This window comes from Notothenia rossii, assembly GCF_949606895.1.
Source record: "Notothenia rossii genome assembly, chromosome: 8".
Lineage (NCBI taxonomy): Eukaryota > Metazoa > Chordata > Actinopteri > Perciformes > Nototheniidae > Notothenia > Notothenia rossii.
The window spans coordinates 25,452,379-25,480,077 of NC_136906.1; the positions used below are offsets into that span (position 1 = coordinate 25,452,379).

General features: G+C 38.6%; 1 protein-coding gene across 1 annotated transcript in view; it reads left to right on the plus strand.

Annotated features, from left to right (window-relative positions):
• The window catches only part of mrtfbb (myocardin related transcription factor Bb), a 108,624-nt gene that overhangs the window by 58,022 nt on the left and 22,903 nt on the right, over window positions 1-27,699 (plus strand).

Genomic DNA, 27,699 nt, shown 5'->3' on the forward strand with positions numbered 1-27,699 from the left:
CACCCTCTGTCTGAAACCAGAGCCCAGTCTGCTCTGATTAGTTAGCTGGCCAGCTCTGTTGTGATTGATCAACAGCTTAAGAATGTCACGCCCCTTAGCCTATCACATACAATGTGTTTGACACTAGTCAATAAAAGCGTAAGTGTTACAGTGATGTTATTAGGTTACGGAAGTGAACAAAGGAACTCTCTGGCGTGAACTTTGGGATTTTAGCCTTTGCAGTCCATTACAAAAACCCATATAACTAATCATTTGTTATCTCTAGCCCGATAGGTCAAGTGAGTTGCTAGATATACGAGCCCCCTTAGTGGTAGAGTACCTTACAGTTGAAAGCATTATTGTTCTGCCCTGAGATAAACTTCACTAGTTATCACTTTCTAGTGGTCAATAAAGTAAGAATATGTTAAAGTATAACAGTTGCAATTCAAACTGTTGACTTCTTCCCATCTGTTATTATCACCCCTCCCAGTTGTAACACAAGTGATATCTTGAACACAAATCTGTTGAAGATTCATCTTGCATTTCTTATAGAAACCCTTCTATTCAGATACCCAGAACATAAGATACAGGTTTATATAATGATGGGTACACACACACAGTAACACAATTCATTATTCTCTGCATGGCATTCAAAAGCCTGTGAGGAAAATTTGATTTAAATATGCTCTCATCCTGGTTAGTATAAATACACAAACACATACTACACCAGTGGTGTAAGACTCACATGCTTTGAATCAGGTCATTGTAAAAAAATAAATACAGGCTGGATACAATTACTGTTTGTAATATTTTTGTATGTAATCATTATGATCTGGATTACAGTGTGATTAACCTTACAATTGTGTTCTGGAATGTACTGTGATCAAATGCAGAGCACTTCATGCCAACGTTCATTTCATGCAACGTGTCAGCCATGCACCCTCGGCTATTAATTACTGATCGTTTACAAACAGTAACAGATGATGAAGGGGCCTGACAAGCACGGATCTGCAAAAAAAAGCCTATTTATTTTTAGAGAAACCTTTTTATCTAAAATTATTATTAGAGAAAGTAGGCACACCATCTGCCACTTGAGAAATCTCAAGTTTCCGTTTGATGTTGCATCGTCTTAGCCATTGGAGGCTACTTTTATTTACAATCGTCTGGGGAGTTTTAGCTTGTCTTGTCTCTGTACTTCCTAAAAGTTCACTGTATTTATTATTATAATTAAATATATTTATAGTTTGCACAGCACCCCCTGAACTGAAGCTTCAGAGTTTCTTTAAAGTAGAAACGGCTTTATTAGGACCACACGATGACATTTCTTGAAATGTTGAATTATAATATGGAAAGGCCTGCCAAGTGAAACAAAAACATAGCTAACCCTACGTTGTTGTTATACAATGAACTTTATCATGTGAAATGTATATATATTATCCATCTTGCACAAAATAGTTGAAAAGTAGTCCCAATTATCTTATTTTCTTTGCCATAAATACAAATATGTACTTTATTAATAAATATAATATGAAAAATGCTTTAGTCGTCATTGGTATTCATTATATCCTGATAAAGTCTTTCAGGATGTTATCGCTAGTAGCTTTTGAGAGTATACAAGTATTATTTTCTACCATTTATGTTATTACAGTTATTTTTGGTGCACAAGCCACTAAGTTTGACATTTCAGATTTCAGTAAAATCAGTGAAACAAAAGGACATGGTGCACTGGCAAACAAATTCCCAGCACTCTAAACAAAGAGCTGTATTTGTGGGCTCATGTTTCTCCGTTGACATTTTCTGCAGAACTACTTTGAGAGAAATATAAGCAAACAATTCAACATTATGTGCTATGGGCTGACGCAAAGAAACTGCATGAGTCTTTTACCTGCGTCTTTTCAAGAAATGTAGTGACACCATTTATTCCAAGCTATGGGTGGGAGCAGGTGAGCAGACGAGTTTTGTAATTCTGCTCAGACACGAAGAGCCTGATTAAAAGCTAACACAGCGGGGAATTTGAATGTAATCGCTCTCTGTTACATTTGAGCAACAGTCACATGTATAGGCTCAGGCCTGAGACTGTTTTAGTGCGTTGGAGGGGGTCTGGTTATTCTGTAAGGAACCCAAAAACCGCCTGTATGGATACTGTGACATCAGCTTATCTTATAATATTTTTCCTTACATATTTGTTATTCTAAAGTTGGTCATACCATTTCACTTTGAGCCATCAACAAGTCTAAATTGTTACTGGATTTGAGCTTTGGGAACCCTGGCTCTGTTCATCAAGTCAAACTGGATCTTACTAGGTATAAACTCTTATCTCTCTTTGGGGTTTTTTTTTGGTCTCAGAATGAGCATGGTTGAATGGCCACTGTGCTTGTATTCATTTCATTTTTTCGGAAAATAGGGCCGGTGGATAAATGACACTAAATCTATAGTGCATGAATGCAGCAGACAGTACGCTGCTGTGTGAGATATATATATGTGGTCGTGGTACCTCAGTAACTAGACCAGAGTATCACTCTATGTGACTGCTTTTCTTAATGTGGGATGACAGTGAAGGATGGCCTGTAAGATGGAGCGACACACTTTTCCCTGACTAAAGATAGCGGAGACTAAAATTGGTGGGATATGCAACACCTGAAACGCATCAAGCTGAGCCTTTAAGTCATTTGTAGTCAAAGTGGGCCAGCCAGTGGTGGCTGTTGGTCCGTGCTCATTGCTGCTTCCCAACATCTCACATGTTTCCTTTTGTCTTTTTGTTCATTTTCCACACTATCAAGAGGCTGAGGAGTGCTGAGAATTGTTGTCATGGTAACAGAAAAAGATGGCCAGGATGACCATGAGTGAGACAAACCTAATGGCACACTGCACTGTGCAAAGTATTTCATGACCCAATGCTACAGCTGCGGGATATATCGTTGAGATTTCCTACAGATGAAAAAGATGCTAAAGTGAGCAGTGTGAGCTTTGGGGCCACTACTCAATGTGAAGCTGGTTTTTTGCAGATCATCATTGCCCTGCGAAGTTTAATTATGCTCAAGCTGCTATATTGGCGTCATTTGGTTCGTGCTCATTGAAGTCTCTGCTGTGGCCTATTTCCCCAAATCCCTTTTCATGTTTCCCAATGTGTCTTCTGAAAATTAGGTTCAAACTGACGGAGGAAAGCGCATCATTTGTTTTTTTTTGCGTAGTCCAAACCAATCACTAAATACTGGCAGCTCCCAATGGTCCAAAGCATTCTTCAGATGTATCACTGAAAGCTTTCTGTGACAAAACTTTTGAAATTTAGCGTGTACAATTCAGAAAAGTCTTCTCAAAGCAGAAAGAAGCTGAATGAAATCTAATTAGTTAAGCTGAAGTGAACTTGTCACACATTTTCATGAGCAAGAGGAACTTATATTAGTGCATAACTTAGTTTTAACGTATTTCACAAATGTTGTTATGAGCATTAGTTTGAACCCCAGATGATGTTGCAGATGCTGCATTTGGAATATTTGTCTCTTTTAGTCACACAAAGCTAAATGCAATGTCAGTCCCAGTAAAGCTGGAAATAGCCGCCGGTAAGACTTCAAACTCGATCTAACTTTAAAGCTGTTGTAAAAAAGACAGAGAGGAGAAACTTGTTATGTTTTATCAAAATGGCTGTTTAAGAAACATGTCTCTTCCCCTCATCTTCTCTTCTTTTCATTTGTTGTTTTTTCTGTAAGTCAGTTTATTTCTGCTTTTGTTATCCAGTCTCTCTTAGTGAACACACCAGAAATGCCAACAGACTGAAATCACTCTACAATAACAGTGGAGCATAATGACATATTGAGAGCTGTACAGAAAACATGCATCCTTCACATACCAATCATCATGTCTAAATTATCGTGTTAAGCGTTATAAGGACATTTCAATAAAAAAAGGTTGTTTACAATAAAAGGCTTATTTAATGAATTCAAGCATCAAAGATATAAAGAATATGTTCATAATTAAAATCTGTCAAAACAGAATCTACAATGACAAATTACTCTAACTACCACTTTTAGCAATACTTGAATGATATGTTTAATACTCAAAAAACAAATTTGAAAAGACAATACATGCAATGTTTGATTTAGGAAACACCAGGATCAATTGTTTAGTAAACTATCCAAATATGGAATGCTGAACACACTGTAATTAGAAGAATAAAACATACATACCATGTACTAAACTCCTCTGCCAAGGCCAATGCTCTATTAACTTGCTTCTTGGATGGGCCCATTTCCCAGAGATAGGGAGCGATTCTTCCAAATGCTCTGTGTTCATTGGCTTTAAGTCATAAAAAAAAGTTGTTTTTGTTTCTTTTGCTTGAAGTGTCTAAACAACACCTTGATTGAGAGTTTTTGTACCCACTAGAGATATCATCCAAGTACTTTTTTCAGCTGAAAAACAAATTTGGCTAATGATTCCAAGATTATGTGTTCAGCACAAATGTCCTTTCTCGCAATGAATGTGAACATCATTTCTGTAACTGTCCCAGGACTTGGATCTGCTCTAAAATGTTGATTCCCTCGGCCAATGAACCCTTTAAACAAGTTTCATGAGAATTGAGCCTGTAGTTTTACGTAATACTGAGCATTTCTTCTTTCAAAATAAAAAAAAGGAAAGTAATGATATAATACAAACTAATTAGTCTGATGTTATTGTTGTTGGGAATTTGACCTTTTAAGTCTAAATATCATTTATAAGGGCTTCCGCCATAAAGAAAGGAAAAAGGATGAACAAATGTCAGACGAGTAAAATGTTAGAGATAATTCTATTAGTTGCCTCTTCTTATTTTTCTCACACACTGCAGGATTCAGCAGCCGCCCAGCATGTGTCTGGTGAAGTCCTCCTGCTCCACAGACAGCAGTGGAAGCAGTGAGTCCTGGCAGTAGACACCTAACAGCCCATGCAGGACCCCATCAGGGGCTCCCTTCATTTTCCTCAGTCAGCTGGGGAGTGGGGGGGGGTGCTTTGGCCAGCTTCATGCCAAAGTCTCTAGTGGACTGCAAGGCTCATTATTGCAGGATGAGAGTTGACTTCTCCTCTAACTCAGCGCGCTTCACAGGGGATAATGAGGGTTAAAAAGGATTTGCATTTACCTCCGCTTTTTAAAAAAATACATGTTTCTTTATTTTATCAATATGATGTTGATAATGTTTATCGCGTAGTTTCTAAAGACTGAAAAATGTGGACATGTTTGGAAATGATCCACTTTCTAGCAGGGAATTGGATAATATGATACTACCATTTTTTATAATTTGATTTTTTTTACTGAGCTAGTGGGGGTTTGAATACTTTACATTTAGTATTTCAACATGTAACAAAGTTTAATTTATTCCAATCCAAAAGAAACCCTATAAATTAAAATCCATACAAAATATGTCAAGAATAATACATGGATTAATTCAAGAAACATTAAAAGCTATAGAACAAAAAGCAGTTGATGATACTCTCATTTCAAATGACAGTAGTACAGCAAGCACACAGTCAGACGAGCATTACAAAATAAATCTGAAGAAATGTGCTGGAGGACAAAACTTAAATTCAGATCCTTGTACAAACAATTGTTTTGTGTGGATTTAACAAACAAGAGATCAATGAGTGAGCTTTAGTTGTGCTGGTAGTGGAGGATGTGGTGTCTTTGCACAGAGCCAGGCCAGCAGGGTTCCTAACCTACTGTAGATAGATTTGACAAAAGTATGTTTTCTCTTCTAACTCTAAAACATTAAGTAAATAAAAAGTGTTTTAACTTGAACAGTGCTTTGAAATGTATGTGCCAATAGATTTTTTAAAGATATTTCCATTCCTACATTTGCAAAGACATTTTCTCAAGATATTTGATTATTTTACAAGATAAAATAACAGGGAAGCTAATAAAACTAATAACAACTCGATTCAAACCCCATACTAAACGCTTAAACCATTAACACACGATATACTACTGCCACTTAATTAAAGGTTCAGTAGAAAAAAAAGATATATAATTATTGCTTTACTGCAGAGAATGTTTCTTCCATTTGAAGACTCGCTGTTGTAGGTGGTTATTTTCAGATGTCATTGAGTGTTCACCTTGCCTTTCAAAAACTCTCTTGCTGCAGGCGATGCATTATGTGTCAGAGACCCAGATATGTGAGGCTGTGGGGGGAGGGGCGTAATGCTTCTGGTACTGGGAACATTCACAGCTCGGAGGGGAAAACACTCTGTGGACCTGCCACAGCAGAGATTTCCAGAATCAGGCTGCCAGCCTTGGCACGTGTCCAGGAGAATTGTGACTGCAGCGGTCATGTTTGAATGTCCGTCCAGTCCGCTCCCAGGTGAGCCAACCCACAAAAACCCATCACTATGTTTACAGAGCTTCGGGCTTATTTGATTAGTTGTAGCCGCTTTCAGAACACGAGCGTGAGAGGCAAAGTCACACTCAAAACATTTTCATTCAAATAGAAAACAATGTTTCCACAAACAACAGACAATGTGTTTTCCCGGGATGTTTGTGACTCACAATTTCAAGCTGAGTGATACAAAACTCAGAGGCAACTTTAATATAAAAAAATGTTTTTAAAAAATCAGACGCTAAATGATTTCCCAACTTATTTTTGGCAAATTAATTACACATATTTGTGTGTAATGTCATCCCTAATTTAAATATGATATATAGTATTGTTGGCGTGCACAAACTTTTCCCTTGGACGGTCAAAACTCAAACTTTATGTGGAGTGTATGGGAGAGAAACTCCCTCTTTAAGGAACTTTGAAACCATTTACATGCACAAAAACCTTTATATCACTAAAGGAAAAGTCAAACCCCAAAAAGCATAATTGGGCTTCTTGTCTTCCAAGAAATATATAACAACAGCAATACATTTTATATGCAATACTTCAAGGACAAATATCACTTAAAACAAAAAACCTGTCTACATGTTTGCACATTTCACTGTCTTTAGCTTGTGCTAGTTCACTGTGTTGATAATGTGACCTTGTCTGGTGTGATAGTCCACTGTGTGCTGCTCAGGAGAAGAAGAGACCTCCGTCTACAGAAGTGAAGAGGACATCACTGAGCGCTTTAGGAGCACGGGTCTCCTGTGCCATGTAATATGAAACACTAATCTTCGATCAGGCCTATTTTCAGCCCACACATTTTGCTGCGGCAAAGCTGATCTCCCTGACATGCACTTTGGGAGGAGTCACACACACACGCACACACACACACACACACACACACACACACACACACACACACACACACACACACACACACACACACACACACACACACACACACACACACACACACACACACACACACACACACACACAAAGCAGACGCTTGGCAGGGTTACTCAAATCCAATCGGTACTAAATTTGACCTTTGAGGGAAAGTCTCAGGTCTGTCCTCATCTGCAATGTGTATATGAAAACAGTCTGTCACATTGACACGCAGTGAGTGAATTTTCTGTCTTTATTTATTTGCGATTCTCCATAGTTTGCATATTCAGTGGAAGTTACAGTTTCAGGGAAGTCATCACATAGAAATTGTCTCTAATTTTGCACATTTGTCCTTCATAGCTCCAGAGTTTTTGTCACATTGAGTTAGAATACTTGTTTAAATGAGACGGCGATGCTAACGCCACATTTCAGTTTGTGACGATTCTGACAAATTGATCAAGCTGCCCAATATGTCTGAGGGCCAGAAGAATTTTCCATTTACAACAGAATGTGCTTGTATTCGCCTGTCTTGTCAGAGCAGTATGTCACTCCACCTTGGATGGACATTTATTGCTGCTGTTCACTTTCTCTCTGCAAAAGTTCTCCCCCCAAGTCGTCTATCTCTCCACACTGTTCCGTTTTCCCATTATTTTTCACAGCTTTATTGCTTAAGTCGTTTGGTAGAGTTGAATTGAAACTGACAACTGTCTGTAAATTCAGTTTTTATGGAGCTTGGTTTATTTATTTGCCAACACTCTCTAGCAACACGTGCAAATTTAAAACCAACTGATCGATTGCAAGTGTTGTATTAGTGGTATTTAATCTGAAATATGAAAACTGAAATGATACATTCATGATTAATATATACTGTAGTTTCTAATGTGTCCCTAGTATGTGTTCCAGTATGTAACATGATGTGACGTTCTAAAGATTATATATCAATTTTTTTAACCATATAACCTCTTCACACTTTCAAAAGAAAAATCAGATCCAAGCACTTGTCCTCTTTACTAGACAAAACTACGACCACCACCAATTTATATTTTAATGAATGAATGGATTAGTTAATTGGTTAATTTATTAATGTGTCACAACTTCAGGAAGCATACACAGTTGCTAAGAGGCTGAGTTATTATTTTTTCTATTTAATAAAAAAACAAGATGATCAACTTATTAAAACATGTACAGAAATGGTATTGATAATCAAAGCAATCGTAAAGTTTGCGGTCAACAAACATATACAGCCAACCTCTCTTCCACACACAGGTGAACAGGTGATTAAAATCCCTAGCAGTGCCGCCATTATCCATGTGACAAAACAAAACAACCCACTGCTTTCACACAATACAAATAAAGTAGTACAAACCTTATTGCTTTTAAAACTAAATTCATCACTTTGAAAGTTTCATGGCTCTTGCAGAATGAGTAAATCGACAGAAATATACAACTACTATGGGATTAGATTTGTCTCATAAATATTTGTGTGAACATAAAAATAATTTGTGAGTAAATATGTGATTTGTAAATGTAAAACACCGTCCACAAATGCATTTAAAAGATTTGCAAACTCACAAATAAATTTGCAAATGTAAAACGGATCTGCAAATAAGCAAAATATTTTCACAAATAAAAAAAGATAATAATTAATTTACAAATAAACAAAAGGAATTTGTGAATATCTCTTTAACATTGACAACTTTCGATCAGAAATCTGTGAATCCATTTTGTATTTGTCAACCAAAAGTGCGCTTGTGGATCTCAAATCTCTGCTTGTGGATCTCAAATCTCTGCTTGTGGATCGTCTTTTTACAAACAGGTTGCGGTCCAATAGTCCAAATATCAGCCCCTAATGTCTAACCCTAACGTCTATTCCTTGACCTCTGAGTGAAACGTCACAGGGTTAAGGGATAGAGGATAGGAGAATTCAAAAGGGCTTAGGAGAAGAGACTGCAGTACTTTAGAGAATCCGGCCGTTCCTCAATCACGAGGATGCTGGCTTGGTAGTCGCATACTTCCAAGTCACTTCCTTCAGAAACTAAGCAAGTACACTTCCAAGCCACGGCTTCGGAAAACAAAGAAGAATGGAACAGGCTAACAAGTGTGCAACTCTCTCTAACGGTTTCAACATAAACTGTACCGAAAATAAATACCTCACGATGTCTATCTAATTATGAACTTGCTTTACTATCACGGAACACGGAACACTTTTTTGGTGATAACACATGCAACAAAGTAACATATTTACCAACACATGTTCTACGCCTCTACATACTTACATTTAAATGTGTGCTGTGCTGCGTCGGTTCAGCCATTCTCCGCAAGGGTTTTTGAAATTGGTCCGTGCGCAAAGAATTGTGGGGATTTGAAGGAAGCGAAGTCGACCCATGTGCAGCCTCGAAATTACCCCCAAACCAAGGACGTGGCCTTGGTGGAATTCCAAGTATGCTGGAGATTGGAACAGTCCTTCGGCGGCACTCGATGACGTAGTATCCTTTAAATATTGGCTTGGAAGCCAGTTTCTTCACGATAGAGAACCGCAGTGACGCGTCGTAAAACCCGGAAGTAAGTTAGCATTTTTAGCACTTCCGGTTCCTTCCTCAAAAAGCAATGCATTTTTTCCATAGGGTTTTGGAAAATAGCTCGAAATAAGGTCTGTGGTTGACACAAATTTAAGAGGTAAATCACGTTTTGTTCTACGACATTAAATACATCAGCAATGACCCCACTGGGGATTTTTGAAGAGTTTACCTGTCTGAAAAACGATGGTTGTTACCGAGTGGCTGAATAGGACTACAGAAATTGTCGAGACCGTTGTACGTCATTACGCCGATGTAAACACGTAAACACTCCCGCTAAGTTTGTTCTCCCCTGTGTTCTGCTTGAAAGCAAGTACCTGCCTATCTTTAGTATCTGTATATCTATATCTGACCATTGGAATCTGCATTTTTGAAATTGTCGTTTTTAACACCGTAGTTTTACAAATTATAGAATAATTAATTACCAGTGTTTTCCAATTTTACTCGGCAGTTCGTTTCGTTAGCTAACGTTAGCTAAAGCTAGCGCTACTAGTTAGCTACGCAATGGTTTGTTGCTTTGCTCCGGGTTGCAGCCACAGGTCTTCGCATGAAACGTGCTTGTTCTATCGATTCCCGGCCAATGTTTTCCAAAGGAGAGTCTGGTTTCGTGCCATGAGGTAAGCTGACGTTACATTTGTGTCCATGTCACGGTGAAATGTAAATAATGGGTAGTGACTGTATCGCCGTTATAGAGATGGCGCTGCTGAAAAGACCGCAACATAAGTAAAGATAATGAATACATCCTATTAAAACCTGTGTGGCTTATATGATAAGTCTTATTAGTACAAGCAGCATAACGTTTCACCATGTAACTAAAGATTGTAGTCAGGGAAATCAGTTTGACATATTGAACTAATAACAAATCACCTCTGGCTGGCAGAGAACTCTCTGCTCCATAGCTTCTCTTGGACGTAAAATCACATGTACATTTTACATTTATGTTCAATTTAATATTCCATCCCTCACATACTTTTGTATATATAATAACTTATATTTAGTTTTTCTTGTTATGCTGCTGCAACACAAACATTTCACAAATTGGGATCAATACAGTAATATCTTAATTAATTAAGAAATATAACTATTATAATTAGTGTAGCAGCTGACACCTATTTTCAATATGGATTAATCTACCATTTATTTCTTTAGTTCAATTTTCATCTATAAAAATGTCAAAATAGTGAAAATGTTCACGAGACTTATCAAAGTGCAAGGTTTTATCTTTAGATGTTTTGTTTTAGGCTATGTACTGTATGTCTTAATGCTCTTACAGTATATGTGACGGTGTGACTTCCATGAAACTAATATTTTATATCTTTCCAACAGACGAGCTGACAGGAAACCTCACACTCTAACAACCACAACATTGCAAAGACGAGTAAATGTAAATTAAAAACAATTCACAATTTTTTTATTTCTTCTTCCTTGCAGTGAGGTGAAGCTGACCTTGCACTTGGTGCCAGTAAGGATGTTCCTCACGCAGGCTGAATGTTTCTCCTTCCATACTGACAAAGAAGCTCTTGATTTGCAATGCTTCACTAATTGTCATTTCCCTGGCTCCGTAGGGACACTTTACGTCCAGCACAGTGGAAGACCCTACCAGACCATCTGGAGATGCCCCCAACAATCCCAGAGTCAGAACTAAACATGGTAAAGCAGCGTACAGTTATTATGCTCCAAATATCTGGAACAAACTCCCAGAAACCTGCAGGTCCGCTGCAACTCTTACTACTTTTAAATCCAGGCTGAAGACTTTTCTTTTTGTCGCTGCTTTTAATTGAACTATTCATATCTTAGACTGCACTGTAACTTTTATCCATATATTTTTTCTTTTAATGTTTATTTTATTAGCACTTTGAATTGCCTTGTGTTGAAAAGTGCTATATAAATAAACTTGCCTTGCCTTGCCTAATAAAGATTTCATGTGACACATACAATTGATTTGTTGATGGAAATTAATGTGAATAAATTAACTCTAGGATAACGGTACTCTTGCTATCACTACTCACCGACACTATAAACCTTGTCCCTCATGCTAGCCCTGACAACACCGGTAAGCACACCTTCATCTAGGCTGCACTGTAACGTGTCCTGACTTGTAGTGGTTCTCTCCTCTATCTACACTCTTGTCCTCTTTGTAAAACGATATCAGACTGGTAATTGACACAGCCATGACTTCTAGTTAAATTCAGTGTGGCTAAAATGAAAAGCTTTGTTAAAATATGCAAGCACGCAAAAGTCAAATTCAGCTTTATTGTCAAAAATTCTACATGTGTTATACATCCAGAAATATCGAAATATCGTTTCCCACAGTGTAACATGTATACATACAACAAAAAGGGCCTAGATAAACGTGGTATACATTAAACAAAACAAAAAGGGCCTAGATAACCGGGGTATACAGTTTAAAATGTTAATATATTTAAAGTGTTCAAAGTGCAGTTTCAGTTCAAGTCAGTTGAAACGATCTTAAGTTGGCGTGACGTTGAAGTCGTGCGACCCTGCTGCTGTACTGGCTTGTAGTTCTTTTATAGCATAACGTTAGCATTTCGCTTTTGGCGACTAGATTTATGATTCAAAAATTATAAAAGTAGAGTTGACATGTGGAGATTATCCGGCTGAACAAAACGTGATCCCTCTCTTAAATGTGTGTCAACCACAGACCTTATTTCGAGCTATTTTCCAAAATCCTATGGAGAATTTGCATTGGTTTTTCGCGAAGGAACCGGAAGAAGTTTACTTCCGGGTTTTACGACGCGTCACTGCGGTTCTCTATTGAGAAACGGCCCCTGACTGCACTTTCAGTAACCGACGTGTTTATGATGCGCCAGCGGACGTCATGAATGTGCGTCTGCTGCTGTGGGGAAACTATGGAAATTACAGTTTTCTATACAGCGGACTACAACATGGATGTTTAATAAGAATGAGGGACTCATCTAGAGACTCTGCACCGTGCTCTGATGCTGTTGCTTTATGCCTTATGAACGTGGACAACAGAGAAACATATTCTTCATGACCAAAGTTGGAATTGAAATAAAAAAGGAAAGTGAAACTTATGCTCGTCACCCTCTCCCTCCGGTCCACATTAATACAAATGATCCCAATACGTATGATTTGTATGAAAATATCTTAACATTAGTCCTTAACATCTATCCCTGTGTATATCACCATTCAAACATCTTTTAAAAGTTGAACAACCCCCACGCAGCTCAGTGAAATGTTGACTTTATTTGACAATTTCAGTAAAAACTAATGTTCATATTTCTCTTTTTGATTATAATACTGATGAACGTTCAAAACAAAGCACTTTGGCAACTTACCACATACGTTTTAAAAAGCTTAATAAGCACCGTAACTTTCATGATATCATTTCTCAGTCATAATCGGTTGCTTCCGTGAACGGCCGACTGTTGTGTGACTGCAAATGCTGCGGCTGCAAGGCATTGTGGGGCAGCATTTTCTCCTCTCCTCTCGGTGAGGGAGGTCCAGTGGTTCCTAAGCTAAAGGAGGTTATAAATGAAGTTTGAAACCTCCTTTCCTATCATCTAGAGCAGGGGTTTTCAAAGTGTGGGTAGGTGAGCCTCCCCTCAGAGAACATAAGAACAGCCGCGCCCCCCCTCCCAATTATTAGTGCTGTTATTATTATTATTATTATTATTATTGTTGTTGTTGTTGCTATAATGCAGGGGTATTCAATTGCATTTCAAAGAGGTCCAGTAAGAGAACATGTAATTAAATGCTCTGTTTTCGCTGTCTACCTTCCGCCATTTGAAATTACTCCGACTGTTTCTCTCCTCTTGTCTCGTCTCTGTGTGTCTGTTTGAATCTACCGTGCTGACTGCACCGATTTGATTGGCTAAGTAGCTTCACCTCCTTAAAACATTAAACAATAACTTTTTTAAACCTTTTTATTTTTATGTTTTAAACATATTGTATAAAACTCCCCCACTACTTGGACTATTCCTTGCACCCCTCTAGAATAAGCCCGAATGGTCTCAACCATATTGCATCAGTAACGTGCACTTGTTATTATAACAAGATCGCAAGGACACTGGTAGCGATCGGGAAATTGAGTGTTGTTCAGTTTGTGTGTTGTGGAACATGCGTGTCCGTGCATGAAAATATACCACACACCCAATTACAATTGCATGTTCAATTCACTACCCTGGAAGTTAATACAGTTGTTAAAGTTGGAACAGCCTGTGGACAGCCGTTCTTCCTTGCATGTCAGTCGCCGACACCTTCTTACAGAGGACAGGCACATCTAGCTGCAGCACGACCCGTATATTTCCGCACTCCGTGTTCTCAAGACATATTTTTTTTTTACATTTTCAACATGGTGGATAAATCCTTATATGCTCCCGGCAACACACTGAACGTCAACTTTGCCTCCTTATTACACTCACCCCTACTTTAGTGGGAACAATGAGTCTGCGTCTTTGATGCACACAGGAATAAACGTGGATCATACTCTGGCTGTAGCCTTTACCGGTACTTGCTTTTGATCAAAGTCAATGCGGAAAACCTGCACTCACACAGGTAGGTGGAGGTGAAGGGAATTAGCAATTTTACAGCCTTTTTGGCGAGGTGGGGGAACTCGGTCTCCACAGACAGACACATGTGGGCAAGTGTAGCTTTACTCGTCTTTTTCTCGTTCTTTTGTGTCTCACGCTGCGCCTCCCCTGAAGCTCTCTGGAGCCCCCCAGGGGAGGCGCGCCTCACACTTTGAAAACCGCTGATCTATAGAATTCGGACAGCACTTATCATGGCTGCCACTGAGGGACTTCCGGGTCATTTCACTCCGTTAGGAAGGTTCCTAAGCTATGGACTATTCGACTGGAACCACAGAGTTTTGAGACAAACTTTCCACCGGTCTTGACCGAAATCTGCTCGTGTCACTCAGTTATTTTCGGAAAGCAGGTGATGGCCTGCTGATGACGACATTTCCGCATTTCAAGGTTTCAAAGTAAGAGCATGATGGCTTCCCTCTGGAGTCGACGCTCGCAGCGCCATGTCGAATTGCGCATATCCTACGTCTTTAATCAGATCTTTTAGATTATAAGGAGTACAAATATCATGCAGATAACCACCGATTCGCTGGAACTGTAGCTTTCCAGCGGCACCTATTGTGAGACTTTACCCGACGACTCACAGCAGCCAATAAGGCCGCTCAAAGCAGCTTGACTTTGCGTTACGGCCCCTATACACGGCGGCGTGCGTTGCCGCTTCAACACTTCTCCCCATTCACTTTGAATGGGGTGACGTCACGATTTGCCGAACTGCATTGTGGGAGCAAAGCGTAGCTTCTCTCGCGGTGCTCGCTGCAAAAGTAGAGCAATGTTCTACTTTTGACGCCTCGATGGAGCCAATCAAATCATATGCCAGTACAAGCTCTAGCCAATCAAACCGCGTGCTTGTGTGTCTGGGGCGGGAGATTCATGTGATTGGTGGTTGGTCGAGTTTCAGCCCCCCCCCCCGCCGGCAAGCGACAACGCACGCCGCCGTGTGTAGGGGCTGTTACACTGTGTGGGATTTGGTTGTATCTAGTGATGGCGAGATTAAGCCTTATGAAGCTTTGAAGCTTTGAAGCTTTCCAGCCAATTGGTTCGCAAAAGAGTTCCGCAGCGTCCACACGGCGGCGTGCGTTGAAGCTTGCCGGCGGGCGTGTCTGAAACTCGACCAACAACCAATCACATGAATCTCCCGCCCTGGACACACAAGCAACGGTTTGATTGGCTAGATTTTGTACTGGCATATGATTTGATTGGCTGACGCTTTCGCCGAAGCTTCAAAAGTTGAAAATTGCTCAACTTTTGAAGCGAGCAACGCGAGCAAAGCGAAGCAACGCTCCCACAATGCAGTTCGGCAAAGTGTGACGTCACCCCATTGAAAGTGAATGGGCAGAAGCGTTGAAGCTTCAACGCACGCCGCCGTGTGGACGGGCCGTTCATCTCATGAGCCTTCATCATGGGCTTCATTTGAACACAAACCGTCCGGTTGGTCAAAGTGTGTAAAACAGGCAGATTTGACATCACAACAGTGTGCTCTATCTCATACCGAGTTCCCAATGAGTAAAGCCTTAGAATAACTCTAAACAACATAAAATCATATTTTTACGTTAACAATATTATATTAATTCCAGTTGAATGATTGTGATTGAAAAGCCTAAGGAGGTTGGTAAACATTGCAAAGAGGGATTTGTATTCCTTAATAATATTCGTAAACTTAACCATGTTGTAGCCTGAGAAAGGCTAAACCATATCAAAGAATACATTTATGAACTACATTATCTCATTTAGCTGTAGCTTTTATAAACACACAAAAAATACTTATTGACCAGTCGTTGAACCAGGGACCCTGCCTGCCTGCCTGCCTGCCTGCCTGCCTGCCTGCCTGCCTGCCTGCCACCCTGCCACCCTGCCAGCCAGCGGGAAACGTGTGGGAAAAGGTGGAAAACAAGTATAAACATAATACAATTAAATACAAATAAAAGCAATAAACAGGAAGTGTATATACACAGTATACACAATGAATATTACAACATTTAGTGTAGCCTTACTGTGAAGGTTGACCTAAATACGGTGCTTTTCTACAGATAACCTTACCACTGCACTGGTAAGGTAAAACTAGGCCGATTAATAAGATAGGAAGTGCTTTGTAATTTTAACCCGCTCGAATGAATACACAAAAAATATAAAGAAAGACTTATCTCTGGGGCTACTTCGCTGCCAGCTGTAGCCCCCCGGGGCCCGAAAGTGGCGTAGCCTAAATACTTCAGCATCAATGCATACGAATATGCTCGATATAGGCTGTATTGAACAAATAAACTAACACAAACTAACTGTATCACTATAACATGATAAAGAATGCACCTAACGTACCGCTGTTCATTAAAGTAATACAAAAACGGCACATTAAAAAAAACATCATGCTCTTACTTTGAAACCTTGAAATCCGGAAATGTCGTCATCAGCAGGCCATCACATGGTTTCCGAAAATAACCGAGTGACACGAGCAGATTTCGGTCGAGACCGGCGGAAGGTTTGTCTTAAAACTCCGTGGTTGCGTTCCGATAATCCAAAAATCAGCTCCTAAATTCTAACCCTATCTCCTATTCCTTGACCTCTGAGTGAAACCTCACGGGGTTAAGGGATAGTGGATAGGAGAATTCAAAAGGACTTAGGAGAAGAGACCGCGGTACTTTAGAGAATCCGAATGCACTTTCACTATCCCACGTGTTTATGATGCGCCAGCGGACGTCATGAATTTGCGTCTGCTGCTGTGGGGAAACTATGGAAACTACAGTTTTCTATACAGAGGACTACAACATGGATGTTTAATAAGAACGAGGGACTACTGTAAACTCATCTAGAGACTCTGCACCGTGCTCTGATGCTGTTGTTTTATGCTTTATGAACGTGGACAACAGAGATAAACATATTCTTCATGACCAAAGTTGGAATTGAAATAAAAAAGGAAAGTGAAACTTATGCTCGTCACCCTCTCCCTCCGGTCCACATTAATACAAATGATCCCAATACGTATGATTGTATGAACTATGAAAAGATCTTAAAATCAATACAAATGTATTTATTATAAACGTTAGTCCTAGTTAGTTCTATCACTGTGTATATCACCATTCAAACATCTTTTAAAAGTTGAACAAACTCCACACAGCTCAGTAAAGACTGAAATGTTGACTTTATTTGATCATTTCAGTAAAAACTAACGTTCATATTTCTCTTTTTGATTATAATACTGATGAACGTTCAGAACAAAGCACTTTGGCAACTTACCACATACGTTTTAAAATGCTTAATAAGCACCATAACCTTCATGATATAATTTCTCCGTCATAATCGTTTGTTTCCGTGAACGGCCGACTGTTGAGTGACGGCGAATGCTGCGGCTCCAATGCATTGTGGGGCAGCATTTTCTCCTCTCCTTTCGTCAAGGGAGGTCCAGTGGTTCCTAAGCTAAAGGAGGTTATAAAGGAAGTTTGAAACCTCCTTTCCTTTCATTTGGAGAATTGGAACGGCACTTAACATGGCTGCCACTGACGTACTTCCGGGTCATTTCACTTGGTTAGGAAGGTTCCTAAGCTAAATGGACTATTGGAACGCAACCCGTGTCTGTAAAAAGACGATCCACAAGCAGATATTTGGTTGACAAATACAAAATGGATTCAAGGATGCCTGATCGAAAGTGGTCAATGTTAAAGAGATATTAACAAATTCCTTTTGTTTATTTGTAAATTAATTATAGTATTCACAGATCTTTTTTTTGTATTTGTAAAAATTTTTTGCATATTTGCAGATCCGTGTTATTGGATGGTACATTTACAAATCGCATATTTACACACAAATTATTTTTATGTTCACACAAATATTTATGAGACAAATCTAAGCCCATAAACAACTTATATGATGATTGATTTGTTATAAACATCTTTTGAAAGCAAAAATGTAAAAATAATTGAAGAATGTTCAGACATGTATTCGTAAATAGCAAATTCACGATAATGTTGAATTTAAAGGGTAGGTTGCAGAATTAAATTGATTCAAATAAAGGGAATTTTGCAGATTTTAGACCAGACTGGAATCATTGCAATGTTGGTGGTGTGTGAAAATGAATGCAATGCATCATTTTGTATCATACAGCCAACTTTTGCTGACTGGGAGCTCATAGTGCTGGCAACACAAAGATGAAGTGTCCATCATTTGAACACACCATCCAATTTGCAATGATGTAAATCCTGCTGAATATTCTCAGTTGCCCTTTTATTATAAACTGCCACCACAGAAGCAAATGACACAGAAAACATTCTTGCAATCTGCCAAAAACGCCCTAAACCAAATCTGTTTCAGTGAGTGTGTTCTTTTGCATCTTCGTTGGATAATTGTGCAAACAGTAATGAACAAATATAAGCTAAATGCTGAAAAAAAAGCAAAAAGCTAATGAGCTTTTCAGCTTCTCTACCCAGAGCGATTTCATATCAACCCTTCAACTCTTATCTATTTAAAACAAATGTCATGCTTCTCTAGATGATAGCGCTCAGAAATCTTAGTGGGTGAAGTCTTTGCCAAATGACAGAGTCCCACCTCTCAAATTGTTGTGACATTTCCATTCAGCGAGAGTCAAGTGGAGGCTGATGTATTTGTAAAGGCTTTAATCACTGCTGCACACTCTGAGGACTGAACCACAGCCTCCCATACTGAGAGAGAAACATACTGCTGGAAATTAAAAGACTTGTGAGTTATCAAGTTACTGATTTAATTTAGAGTTCAGCGCCAATAACTGCTCATCAAAGATAAGGATGCACAATAATACATTTTGCAGGTGCACAATGCGAAACACTGATTTTATTATGTCATTATAAACAGCCATTTGCCGGTTAAAAAAACAACGTCATGGATTTCAATGACATTTGAGTTAAAGTCTAGGCCACTGAATAAAGAACAAGTGTATTCCTTTTCAAATTTTCCAGAATTTCTTTCACCAATTTATTACATTTCATTGCAATTATTATTATTTTATTTTTTTAAAGTTTTTAAGTGATTCATGTTTTTTTTGTTAGTGTATCATTTTACGATTAGTTGGCAAATACTCATTAATCAACAAAAGTACAACAACACACATATAGTAGCTCTAAAAATGATTGCATAGCATATGACATTTTGACTCCAAATATCAGGAACAAGATACATGTTGAAATTCATCCTTGAGAAAAAGCTGTAATTCCCATTCATTTCAATCTTAAACTCTGCTGTGCCCCAAGTTTTTCATGGTTCCCCAAGCAGCCACTACATTTCACTAATCGAGACACCGAGAGACGCAGAAACAACTTATTTTTGTAGATTCATGAGCTCTGGCTCTGTGTTTGTTGCAGTAAAGCAGCATAGTGTGCTAACCTCCATCATCAGTTAATACAACCCCTCTTAAAATATAGGAATTACACTTCCTTAAATACAGTAAGAACTTAAGAGAAACTTGTTATCATTCCCGTCACACTTCATAAAAATAATCTTTGAAATAAAGTGTTGAATGTAAATTGAAATGCAGTTATCCTGAGTACCTCAACAATCTAGCTGGACTTTTGAGAACAGATAACAGAATCCCGATGGATTCACTCCCCACCATCGCCTCCGAGGCAGAGAATCACTGACTAACATTATCACATTCCTTTAGCCTCGTACTTAGCTCTGATGGAGGGCATGTGCACTGAAGAGATTTTTAAATGATCACTGTGTGGTACTGAAGCAACACTTCAGATATCATTTTAACCTCCCAGATTCAAAGCCAACTGACGAGCTGCATCACAGTGTTCACTGCCCCCTTGTGTCTGTGAGAAGCGAAGATTAAAGGTTTAATAATTAAACCTCCTTTTTTGATTATTTGTGTTTACTTTTTTGTATTCTTTTTTTTGTGAAAAATAATTGAGGTTTACTTTGAGAGAACCAAACTTGACTCCTCCACAGTTTCAGAGTCACACTATCAATCCTCCAGATATACACTCAAGTCAGCTTCCCATACAACATATCCAGAACATATTGCTTTCCCACAAGGTCAAATAGACATATAATAAACATGAATGCAGAGTTATTTGAGAACAAGATGGGAATAAACCACACTTGATTATAATAATGAAGACCTACTGAATGTCAACAGTTATAGAAATGTTATTTATATTAAATCGGTATCCATATTTGCAGCATGCATATACCAGAATCAGAATATGATATGCTATTTATTCCCAAGTTACAGTGGCTCAATTTTAGAATAAAATAAATAATAAAAATACATGTACATTTTTTTTAAAATAATAATAATAATAATAGTAATAGCTAAAATCAGTATGTACTGTGGTTAAGTCTTTGCTGAAACACAAGGATATTGCCTGCAATCACCAGTGTAATATAGTAATAATGCCAATGTAATAATTCACCAATTAACACTTCAAAAGCAACATGTCTCCAATTTCTTTTATACGCCACTGGAGATTTGAACTGTTGAAGACTCATAAAGTATTTTTTCTCAAAGATATTCAATCTAATTCTGGTTGCTTTTTTCATTTATGTTAAGATATATTGCCACTAAAACAATTTTCATTTGCAGTGCAGCCCATCTTGTCTCAACATGGCAGACTGAACACTGGATGGTCCTTGGAGGTTTGAAGTGCAATTTGGCCAACAAGCTCAGCAAACAGAAACTCCACAGCTGGTAGTTTATCTTCGGGCAGAGGCTCCAGAGTTTATCTGGTATGTCCTCCGTACAGCTGGTGATAATACAAGATTGGGTTAGGCTCATTATAATTTAAATGGCAAAATGAAAAGTGTGTTCGTCCCCACGCTGTCTCTTAGGGGTTAGAAGTGGTTAGATGGTTAAAGGAGCGATTAGGCTGCAGCTGCTTTTATTTTCAGTCTTCACTAAATGTGGCACAAATATAGTGTTAACTCTTTCTCACATTGTTTGGAATAGAACAAAAGCTGCCGAACGATTTACACCATACTGGAAAATGTATTATAATTTTACCTTTTTATTACACTAGATGGCAGTGTAATCCATTAGATGGGAGACTCCAGACAATATTGACAGTGGGTAAGAGGAGGGCACAGATAAATACTCCTATTCATACCTATGGGCAATTTAGAGTTGCCAGTTAACCTCACCTGAATGTGTTTTTCCTGTGAGAGGAAGCCTGAACAAATGGTTATCTGTGGAACCCTTACTTTGCATCAATATGCAAACATGCCCATCTCCAGAGAGTGTTTCTGTAGACATCATGGTTTGCTTTTGCACTCGTCGTTGAATCAACAAAATACGATTTAAGGGATCATTTTACATTTAGTTTTTATTTTGACAAATATACCTAAAACTGCTTAAAGTCCAGATAATACAAAAATAAGAAATGTGACACTATGTCAAGCTCTCTCTTGAAGAGACCTATCTTTCTAAATGTAGGGAAATGTTATGTTGCATTAAAGCTTTAATCATTTTTTTTTTTAAATAACTTGTATCACTTGTGTTTGTTATCGACTATTATATAATTTAACATTTTATTGCTGTAATTGTTCTAGTCAATTTGACTTTTCTGTCTTAATTTATTTAATCCTGCTTTGTGATGCACTTTCTGCAGCACATTTGTACCAAAGCTGCTATATAAATAGAGTTGAGCTGTTCTATATTTCCTGATTGTTTGTGACAAAATGTACCAAAGCACGGGAAAAATGTCCCTCCATGTGCCAGGCTTTTGTTTTTCCTGGGTTAGTGAACCCTACATTAAAGGCCCATAATAGAGTTATCATTTGTTTTCTGTTCGGGTTAGCTCAACATCAAGAGTGGTGGTATGATATTAGAACATTCAGGACTCACAGCGGCTGTTTTTGCAAGCTTCAAACCACAAGAAGTGGGCATGAAATCATGAAATAGTTGTCACTAGTTTTGGGGGAAATGTGGGGGAGTTTCAGGGGGCCCAAAGCCACAGGGGGACTCCGAGGGGCCATGTTCTCTTGTAGAGAGTTGTGCAAGAAACAAGTCATTGAGCTCCTCAAGGTGCCCATGGATTCAGGCAGTAAATCATTTTAAATATCAACTTGATCAGATTATTTTATTGCATTAATCCTTTGACAAATACTATATGATTGTGATATATTCCTATCTGGATTAAGAACACAACTCTCCCAGGAACCCTTGGCCTTTGTAGCCCTATGATGCATATGCCATGTGGGTGTGGGATCTGCAGAGTACCGCTCCGGGCCTGAGTAAATACTGCAGCCATTCCAGGCATTGCTGTGAATGGTGGAGGAAGGAAATGTCTGTAATCAGGGTAACTTCACTGTTTCCCATAGAGCTGAGGCAGGAAGCAAATTGGTTGCAGGGAGATGACAGTAGATGAATAGAGGGAACATATACTGACAGACAGACAAAGGAAGAGATCTGACATCATAAAAAATACCATATTCCGTAATTTAATACTACATTTCTGCTTGGTTCAAGGACATAAATGTGATTATTAAGTCCCCCCATGCTGCCTTTAGTGTAAACGCTGCATTAAACATTTGAAAGCTACACTGCTCACTTTATATTCCTGGCATTTATGGAACAGTTAATGCTTCCCTTGTGGTCTGGATTGTGTTCTGACTGTCCGTCTCTCCTCAGGCCGAGGCTGTGGTTGCACTGTTATTGTTACCTGTTATTCCAGTGAGCAAATGTTATTTCTAATCTTTTTCTAGGGACACAGAAATGGTAGCACAGGGCTGTGTCGAAGGAGGGTTTATTGTTGGAAAAATCAGGAAGCAAATGTTCAATTTTAGGATTTAGGAAAGCATCTGCATACTGGGTAGTAAGCTCCTGAAATGAATATCCATTTAGTTGCACAACAACATGTAGTCATTGTACCCCAAACTGAATAAATGAAGAGGCTTTCCTTCTCCACTCGGGCATGGAAATATGTTGTTGTTCCAAATGTCAGCATCTCATCAGTAAGCCCAGTGCATTAACAGTTACTCGGATTAATGACTTGTCCACATTTAAGCAACTGCTAAACTTTGTTTTTCTGATGATATCATCACAACAGTCTGCGATTTAGCCAAACGCTAAAACCAGATTTCTGCCTATGTCATTAGAATTGAAAGCACCTTCATCTAATGCAATGTGAAGATGATAGCTGATATAAAGTAAGAACCTTTCTCATTGAGTCAGCAGAGATGCAGACCTGGGATTATATTACATTAAGTTTTAAAACATGTTAACAGTCCTCTAAGCAATCCTACTAATCTAATACATAAATGTACTTAAGATTCTTAAAATAGCTGTGAAGAATTTCTTAAAGGCAAGACAATAACAGGCAAGAACTTTTTTATGTCATGCCATTTCAATTTTGAAATGTCTTATGTTAGACAAGTATAGAAAGAAGTAGAAAAACATTCATAATACACAATTAGTTCACATTTGAGTTTATCTTACTAAAGCTGTCTACTGTATGTGCGGCTGTAGATTTATCCTGAAAAGTTGGCATAAAATAATACCTAATTTGCATATTTAGACATTTAATTTCAGAAAATGTATACATACTCATATCTAATACTAAAAGGTAAGGTAGGTAATTCACTTCAGAAACACTTGTTGTTATATTCCATGGAATGCTCTTAACATCCCGATAGCAATGAATACATTAAATGCTTTGACAATAAATATATACAAATATTTCATCTGTGGAAGCCGTGGTGCTGTAAAAAGCAAGTCGGCCCGCGGCATGGCCTACCTGCCTGTCAGCCTTCCATCTGTATACAAACTTATCTCATGCCCTCATTGGTCATGTGTGCGTTCGTGTGTGTTGGAGGAGAGGCTCTGTGAGGAAGTCTGAAGGAAGGGGAAAAATGTAATGTAATTAATAAACTGCAGAAGTATCATGGTGTTATTTCTTTATTTTTCTTTACTTTTTTCTTGAACTGGATCCTTAAATTACATTTCTATTCATATTATTAGCCAGAAATTATTACAATTGCAAGCTGCATGTTTAAGCTGTCTCTCACAGATCCTACAGCATCAATGTCAATGGGTTTCAGGATCCCCTATGACACCAGATAAAAACACAGAGGCCTGTCTTACTCCCAGAACAACAGAACGAATTGAAACATGCCAGCGAGCAAACAAGAGGTTATTTCTGTCTGTGGTTGACCCCAAACCAACCCCCAGCAAGGAGGTGATGGGAGGGGGTCGCATGTTGTGTGAAACGGCTCTGAGTAACAGCCACTTGGGGGTTAATTACGCTTATGGGAAAGTTTTGCTTGTTGAAATCAGTGAATGTTAGAGGTGTGAAGAATGTGCCCTTCCATCACTGGAGTTGTAACATTTGTTTATGTTACATGAAGTTCACATGATTATGGGGACCCCGTTATGCCCCAGAAATAGCACAGAAACGGAAAGATTTTCTTCTTTTCCTCTCTCCGCCTCGTCCAGCTGCTTGTTCTGGCTATACGAAAGGCTATTTTTAGCAGCAGAGTCTGCGCCTGCTTTATTGTGTTGAGATAATCGCTGGCCAATGTGGGTTGTTTTTTTCATGGCGACAATTTTCTACATCCCTTTTAAAACATCCCCCCTTTCTTTATGGCTGTGTACACACGACTCTTTCAACACTTTTTAAAATGTTTTCTTATGGGGCCAAATCAACCCGATGTAAAACAGCTGTAATCTTTTATTGTCCTCATGTTCCAACCTTAAACTAGATGAACTGTATGATGTCAGCAATCCTCTGTGCAGTGACGTTACTGTAGGAAGACACAGCTCCTTTGCCTTCTTGTCCACTATTGTGTATTCTTTTTTTAAATGAGTTGCTTTGTATGGTTATTTTGAAGACATTTTAAAAATGATAAGTTAATATTCAGTCTTGTACCTTGTAGGCCTTATTTGATTTGAGAAGTTTTTTAAAAACACCATGATTGAAGAAACAAAGATAATTCTTGTTCGTGTTGACATTGGTTCTGTCATGGGTCAAACTATAAAAATGTATTATTATACAGTATATGCATCTGTGATACCTCTATTATGAAGTTTTTGCATAAAACGTGATGCTAGTTGGTTATGTGCATGGTATCAAATCAGGTCAAAGCAAAGATGTAGCTTTGTACATTTTTTGTGATTCGCTTTTTTGTTGTTGAAAGAAATACGAATACATTTAAAAACATAAAACCATGAAAAAAAGACAATATATGTATACATGTTTAACTTAAAACAACAATAATAAAGAAACAATTACATTTAAGTTAAATAAAAGTGGAACATTTTCAATTCGGACCAGCTTTACATGAACAGAAAACATATATGAAAGAAGTTGGGAAATAAAATCCTTGAGTTTATTCACTCTAAGCATATACTGTAATAATAAACGTAGTCAACCACAAGTAGATTTTAGGGGATTACTTGTAAAAGATATGCCACAGCTAATGAAATAAATGTATCCATATGACGCTGTGGCATGACTCAGTTGTATTATCTGGATGCATTGAGTCATAGTAATGGTAAATCAGTCTAGTCAATTTCTATGGTATTTGGATATCATAAGAAAACAACTTTTTTTCGCAAGCCTCAGCGTCTCAATAAACTGCTGTAAATATTGACTGATTGGTTATCTTGGTAAAACGTGGGAAAGAATGTGTTTGATTGGTTTATCCAAAAGAGCAAAATACAAATGATACGTGGTTGCAGTTTGCCTTTAGGCAGCTGTGAATATGTTTTCTTTTTGGTAAGTGTGTGCAATTAGTTGTTTTCGGTGGCGATGTTAATGTGGCCCGAGCCGGCTGGGGCCTGCCTCTTTTAGCGTCCCGTGGCAGCTGCTTGTAGCGCAGCTTCAAAGCAAACTGCAGGCCTACAGGGATTTCCCTCTGGCTTTCCCACCATCTGCAGAGGCCTTCATGGGATGCAATGCTGTTGTGGAGTCTCCCCTGTGAAAATATATTTTCACTTTTACTGCAAACATATGTAATCTCTCTTGACATCAGTGAATATTCTCATATTTTTCATTTGAAATCAAAAGCTGTTTATATCCATTTACTGGCTGATGATCAGGCCCCAGCCGCCGTACAGAACATCCCATCATTAAAGCACATTCCTGTTGTATTGTCTTTGCCTAAATTTAGGTCCAGGTGTAATCTGATACACCTAATGCCTTACTGAAGATAATGCCGTGGCAGCCGCCCAGACGTTTCACTACCATGATAAATAACTTTACTCTGAGGCTTGAAATGTCAGTGTTTTATAAATGTTCAATCAGTCATGCACAGCCCACCACCTGATCCTTTGAGAACTAGTCTGATTAACAGATTCCTAGTTTGATTAAACTGAACATCTGTCTTCGGTGTAGCAACACATGCTCAACCAAGTGCTTGCGATCTTATTCTGTCTGACATCTTGGCTGAGAGTGGGCCAGAAGTGAGCTGCGTGTTATGGGGGGAGCTGTCTACTTCGCATACCTGCCCCTAAATTACTCCAAATGTGCGTCTTATCGAGACTTTCTCAAATCTTTCTGGAACCACCCCAGTGAAAATCCACAAGGAATTTGATGCAGTCTGGGTTTTATAGGAAATACCTATGTGAGCTGAAAGGCGCTGTATAGATGACTCCCTCATCACAGTGCACCTGAATTTCATTACAGTGTGCCCTTCAACAGGCATCATCAGAGAAAGGATAGGGTTACTCCCAAACCCTTTAAGTGGTTGTTTGAAATCGGCTTATGGTGCTTTCAGAGTGTTTTGACCTTTGGTGTTGTTCTTTTCATGCGATAAAAGTTAAAGTGTTTGTCATAAAATGTTGTTTGACCTTGACCCTGTACTGTACTTGGAGCATAAACAAGCAGATGTTATTAATCTTAGTAAGTGCGTGAGTTTGAAGCCCCCGCATGAGATGATGTCAATGATTGCCTTGACTGTGTTGGTATCAAAATGATGGAGTGCACTGTCTAACCAGGACAACTGTATGACGGCACTTCAGCACAACTAGAAAAATAACTCCAGGAAACATTAGACTCATAAATAATATCCAGCTTTTGTCTATGTCATCTAATGTACCATATTACATAGACGTCAAACATAAGAACTACTTTTTTCATCCAAAAAGGGGAGAAGGTAAGAGATGTCGACGGAGTGAATGTATTTTCCATTCAGTATTTAAGGGTCACTCATAAAGCTGTCAGTAATACTCAAAGGTGTTCGCTACAGAGTGCAGAAATTGAAGCAGTTTAACAACACCATAGCCTAATACACCAACGCAGCTAATAAAAACCATCCATTCAAAAGCACTTTTCAAGAGTTGTCTCATTTTGACTCTTATCCAATTACATTGCAGTTTGTTATAGTTCCTTATGTCTGTAGTGTGCAGGGGACAATGACTCAACCTCCCTGATCAATAACGACCACACAGACCAGCATAATACTCTT